This window comes from Helianthus annuus, chromosome 16 (assembly GCF_002127325.2).
Source record: "Helianthus annuus cultivar XRQ/B chromosome 16, HanXRQr2.0-SUNRISE, whole genome shotgun sequence".
NCBI lineage: Eukaryota > Viridiplantae > Streptophyta > Magnoliopsida > Asterales > Asteraceae > Helianthus > Helianthus annuus.
In genome coordinates, this window is record NC_035448.2 from 156979688 (window position 1) to 156985687 (window position 6000).

At 36.0% G+C, this 6000-nt stretch overlaps 1 long non-coding RNA gene across 1 annotated transcript; it reads left to right on the top strand.

The window, feature by feature from the left end:
* The first annotated feature begins 3804 nt into the window (after positions 1-3804).
* Positions 3805-5484, top strand: LOC110918009. Its single transcript, XR_002581014.2, has 5 exons — positions 3805-3893; positions 4494-4548; positions 4865-4952; positions 5058-5157; positions 5240-5484. It is a non-coding gene; the product is annotated as an uncharacterized LOC110918009 (long non-coding RNA).
* The last annotated feature ends 516 nt before the right edge of the window (positions 5485-6000 follow it).

Sequence of the window (6000 nt, forward strand, 5' to 3'; positions counted from 1 at the left end):
AGTTCAACGAGCTCAAAGGCCTAATGTTTCTAAATCAAAATATGAAACAAAAGGAGCTTGTTATCAGAAGAAAAGCAATGATGTTAAATTTGTAGCATCAAATGGTACTGATAAAATTGAGACTTTTGAAAACAAATCAAAAAATGATTTTGTACAACAAGTCAAGATTTTAAAACGTAACAGTCAAAACAATTACACTCAACATACAAACGGGTGTGATGAAAAAGCAAGTACCTCAGGTTCTATGGGTTCGACATCTGTTGGTCGATCAGATTCTCCTAAGTTTGTTGAAAGGAGAACGTGTTTTAAGTGTGGGAATTTGGACATATCATTAAAAATTGTACAAATACTCCCAAAGAGAAATTTGTTGAAAGAGCACCACCTGAAAAGGTTCACCCACAACGTCGTCCTGTTTCACCAAAACATGATAAGAGAACTGTTAAAGAGCAAGAAACAAAACAACGTCGTCAAAACGTCAAAGCAGTTGAAAACGCTTTAAAATCTGAAATCAAATCTGTTGATAGGGAACCAAGTTCATCACAATCTTCAAAACCAGAAATTTCAAAATCTTTTTGTAAGAATCAAAGAGGTAAACAAAAACAAACTTGGAAACCTAAATCGGGTGAAAGTTCAGGGGGAGGTGCTGTGTTTGAAAATCATCAGGAAATTGAAACTACATTTCTTGATTCTCAGGGGCAACCCAAGTCTGTGAAGGCTGGGGTCCCCTTCCCCAACTAATCTCTGAGTGAGTGTGTAGGATGTTCCAGGAGGAACTATCGATAGTCATAAGATTGTTGATAGTGGAATGTTCACGCACAAGATTGGCGACAAAAGATATTGTTGCCTTTGATGGAAAGAAGAAAAAGAAAAGAAGTGAAAGAAATGTCTGATGAAGAGATTGAAAAGCTTCGACAAAATGAAAATCATTCCAAAGTTTGATTGTTAATGGCTTTGATCGGGTCCCCAGGATAGATTCAAACAAAATGTACGCACCTGTAGCACGTCTGAAGTTCAAAAATTCACAAGATAAACGTGCAAGTGTACATTTCTTCGCGGTGTAATTCAAGAAAATGTGTTGTTGAACAAACCAACCGGGGTGCTGATGCCTTGGCTTGGATTGAACAACCGCACACTACTTCTGAAAGAGAAAGACAAAGACCTTCGTTGGTGCAATGTGGAAGACCAGCCGGACCCAGAGGTCTATGATCTTGTTGCTGTGAAGAGATTTCTCAGTAGCTAGAAAAATCGACTTTGAAGTCCACACCGGGTGGATATCCAGTTTGGGAGAGCGCTCAGATTCCTTGCAATGCACGAAGCAGTTGCAGGATACGGTTTTGAACTTCTAATCTCTCCTATCTTTGTCGATATTTAAGCTGCTTTATGAATTATTATCATCTCGTACAACACTCTTTGGCCAGACACTTTGAACTCGAATATCACCTCACACGTGATCGTTTCAATATGAAATTCATCAATGTTGTCATGGTCTGCACCGCTTACCGACGTGCCAACTCATTTTCCCAAAATTCGATAAATCATTTCTGATTAAAACATGAGTTAATCTGACATCGGGAAATCGTTTTTGTAAATACCATTGTGTTTTTTAAAATTTATCATAGTTTGTTGATTTTAGGGGAGTAAATCCAAAATTTGAAAATTCAAAAACATCGAAAAATTTCAAAAACACAAAAACAATAGAAAAACAAAAATGAGTTTCCTGGCGAGCAAAAGAGAAAATGATAGTACATCAGTGGTCTGTCCAAACCTTTTTAAACCTTAAATGAAAAATGTTAAGCAGCTCTATATAAGATGTATCGGTAGGCTCACAATCATTTTAAAGTGTGCAGGGTTATATAAACCTTAAATCGACTGAAGACCAGGTGGGAACCATTCATTGGCATATGGTCTTAGTAACGAAATTTCGATTGAGAGATTGCCGAGGTTCTGAGATATTCGGTCTTTATGCTGTCTTATCATTTAGGTATCATGGTCGTATCTTTTATCGAAAAATTACGGAGACGAAGTCTAGATCTTCCATGATACTATACATACGTGTACATACTGCATACGACCTCAATAAGTGATCAACAATCACATGTCCCTCAAATAAGTGATAATATATCACATTTATCCGGTAAGCAAGTTCGTCTCTCTGCTGTACGAAAGTACTGACCTGTTCACGGACTTGCTCTTGTGCCCTTCATGCATCGAAAATCAAGTTCCTCATCAATAAGTGATTCTATCACATATGGCTTGGTTTCAATCAAAATAAGTGAGAATCTCACATTATACACGGTCAAACAGATGATAAACGGTATACTCACCGGTAAGATGAACCCTCGTGCATACCTTGATACGGGAATGTGTCGTGTGTGGATGAATACTGGTCGGTAAGTATAATTCATACCTTAATTATCCCCTCGCCATGATTACATCTGATAAGTTGAGCTTATGTTGATAACAATACCCATAATCGTTATAGGATGCCTATCTAAATGTTAACTAATTGAACATCAAGAGCGTTTTGGCATGACCGTACACTGATATGATTCTCTTACCCTCGAAACTCGCAAAAGAATGTCTGTAAATATTTGTTTATAGCCTTTAGTTTATGCATCTTTGTATAATTTATTGTTTTCCGTCTTTACATTTGAAAAATGAAAAATACCAAAAAGATTTTGGGTGTGTTTTAATCTAAACTTTATAAAAGCCAAAAAGATTTTGCTTCTAGTTTATTTTTTTTAGAGTGACCGATGTTGGAACTCGGGTCTATCCTACCCAAAATCCTGATTGTAAGCCGGAAAACAATTGCACCTTCATAATCTGTCGAAGTTAACAGATCTTGAAAGCTAAAGGATTAAAATTGATCATTTTTTAAACTTTCAAACTGTTGTCGGTCGGTGTTTGATTGAGATATGGTCACATAGGTGTCATTTGTTTAAATGTTAACTGTATCCCAAGCGGTTGTTCTCATTATGCGTTTAGATTTCTTGCGTGTGCAGATGCTAAAGGCGATGAGAACATGTTCGATGACAAGCTTTGGAATGAAGACACGACGTGAAGGCACTCAAAAGAGAAAAATGATCGAGTTGCCGCTGACCCTTCATCAACACCACAAGGATCTGAAGAATTGACAAGTCAAAAGATTCACGAGAATGACTCAATGGAGAGTTCATTCTAAGGGGGACTTTGTTAACGCACTTTCTAAATGAAATGAAGAGTTTGTTGATACACTTTCTTATTACGACGCGTGTAGACTTTGAAGATCCTCCGACATGAAAGACATGGAAGTCGAACCATCACATCAGCGTCCAAGGGGGAGTTTGTTGATACATTTTTGTGTGGACGCGGCACGTTCGGTTCGAGCCTTTCACAGCATGAAGACCAAGTCGGATATCCTCCTATCCCACTTGGGTCCGACAACTTTATCTCATTTGTTTTGTAACGTTAAACGAACAATGCATGTTGCATTTAGATTATTAGTTGTCTAGGTGTGTGTATATAGTCATTGGGCTTTGGAATTCACTTTGGGTCTTGACTTCACTTGGGCCCAAACATGACCTTGGTGAAACTCCCTGATCATGACGAAACATGATGAAACACAAAGTGTTTCATCACACTAAAGGACAAAACCATGATGAAACAAAGTGTTTCATCAATCATCACACTACAGGACAAAACACGGCGAAACTCCCCTGTTTCATCGTGTGATTGGGTTTCTTCTGGCCAATGTCTGGCCCAATGTTGTTTCGTCGAGCCCTTTTTTATTTATATAAGGCTCTTATATAATCTAGCCTGATTTGTCTGGGCCCTAATTTCCAGTCGCTATTTGCCATTGTCGCGACTGTTCCATCAACGTCTCCATTTTCAGCGCCGCTTGTTTGCGATTGCAGGTATTTGTTCGTTCATGGTTTCTCTGTTTGAATGTTTCCACTTTGCTTGTTTTCTTCCATAGATCTATCCGTTAAATCTTTTGGCCTTATTTTCTTTCTGATTTAGGGTTACAAAGTCTAGTTTCATTGTTACGCATTCAATTTCACATTTTACCTATTTTCGTCTACAAATCGGATATTTTATTCCAAAATCTTATTATTTTGCCTAAGTTTGGGTTAAGTTAGTTTGACTCTTGTGTATCTCTAACCTACCTAATCGCTGTTTGCTATTGTCGCAAACACTGTGTTTTTTCTTTTCTTGTTGACTTAGCTTCCACAGGTTTCTCAGTTAAAACCTGCTGACTTTTTTTTTTAGATTTAGGGTTACAAAATTTAGTTTAATTGTTGCAGTTACAATGTAACATCTTACCGATTTCCGTCTATGAATAGGATATTTTAATCTGAACTCTGATTATTTTGCCTAAATTATGGTTTAACCTAGTCTTACATGATTTTAGTTTGTGCTCTTCTTGATTCAGTGAGATCTAATCGGTTTGATTTGGTTTATTAAATTTGACTAAATTTGGTTTATACGATATTTGATTTTCATGGACGCCGCAGCCTGCTCTAATACAGTAACTTTAGGGCAAGATGAGATATCCGATTCAGTGTCCATGTAAGTCATTTTCCGATTGTTATCTAACTATACATCATGTGCGTTACGAGTTCAACTATAATCTTTGGTATACATGTATCAAAATAGCGACTTGTTTTCAAAACCCTCTGATCTGTCGATTTTTGCTTTTCGTAATTTAAAGGAATACATGTATAGATTTTATTTTTACGTTTTCTAATGTGTTTGTTTTAGGATTTTCGGTTTTCTAAATTAAATGTGTTGGCTAATTGAAAACATTAATTCACGATTTGGTCTGAGGGTTTTCTGTCACGAACGTGTTCTGATTATAAAAGTATATATTTTTTTTGTGTGTTAGCCATCAATCCACTCAGGGTAGACATTGATTTCACTCTTGTCCGAGGATTGGATCATAACATGTTGCTTGTTCATGGGGTATCTCTCAGGTATTATAAATTCAAATGTCCATATCCTTGTTATATGATTTTTTTTTTCTTTTCAGATTATGATTTTGTATTTTTGAATGTTAAATATGCGCTACTATAAATCAGATGTGTACGTACACGGAAACACTATGCGACGTGGCGTACTATTCCATGCATCTTATGCCATGAACACAAGAACTAACCTGGAAGTAATCTACCATCCTAGGTATCCTTCTCTACCCCAACACCTCTTCACTTAAATGCAAATGGTCTCATCGTATGTAATTAAACATAAACATTTACTGCAGGATGTGTGCTTCTGCTTTTATAGTTCCCTATGATAAGGTCATGGAAGCACTTAACGTTAATTATTCTCCCGGAATGTGTTTTGAAATGCTTGTTGATGAAGGAGAAGACCCTGAACATATACGGAATAAGTTGTTACTTCTTGCTTTTAGATTTGAGTAGAGATGGCAATAGCGTGGATGGTGCCATAGTCACTGATTAAAGCTTTGAGACTATGTTTTCTCAAAATTAAAGTTTATTCTATTGAGATTTTGCCTTCTTACCTATACGAAAGGTACTATTAAAGTTTTGAGATTTTGCTTTCTTACCTATACGAAAGGTACTATTAAAGTTTTGAGATTTTGTTTTCTCAAAAAGATTTATGCTATTGAATATTACACTGTTAAAATTGAGTTACATGGTAAGAATACAATCTGTTTGAAGATTTCTAAGTTTCCAGAGATCTAAATGATGGTTCGTTTAGAGAGTTTTGTTAAGATCAAGTAAATTTGTTTATAGTGGTATCTTTGTTATTGCATTTTGCGATTTCTAGTTTCCAACGTAACCAAACTTACAAAACTGGAAGGATACTCTATGTGTGCTGTTTGTCTAATTTGTAAATTTTATTTAAAAATAGATGAATAAAAGATGCATTTCAATAAATTGCTTACACTTTTTAAATTTTCAAGATTGAAAAATTTTCAAGGTTGTGTAAATAAACTAATCTTGTTCTCGCATTATTTTTTCTTATAAATCGAGCCTTTCCATATATTACCAGGAGCTT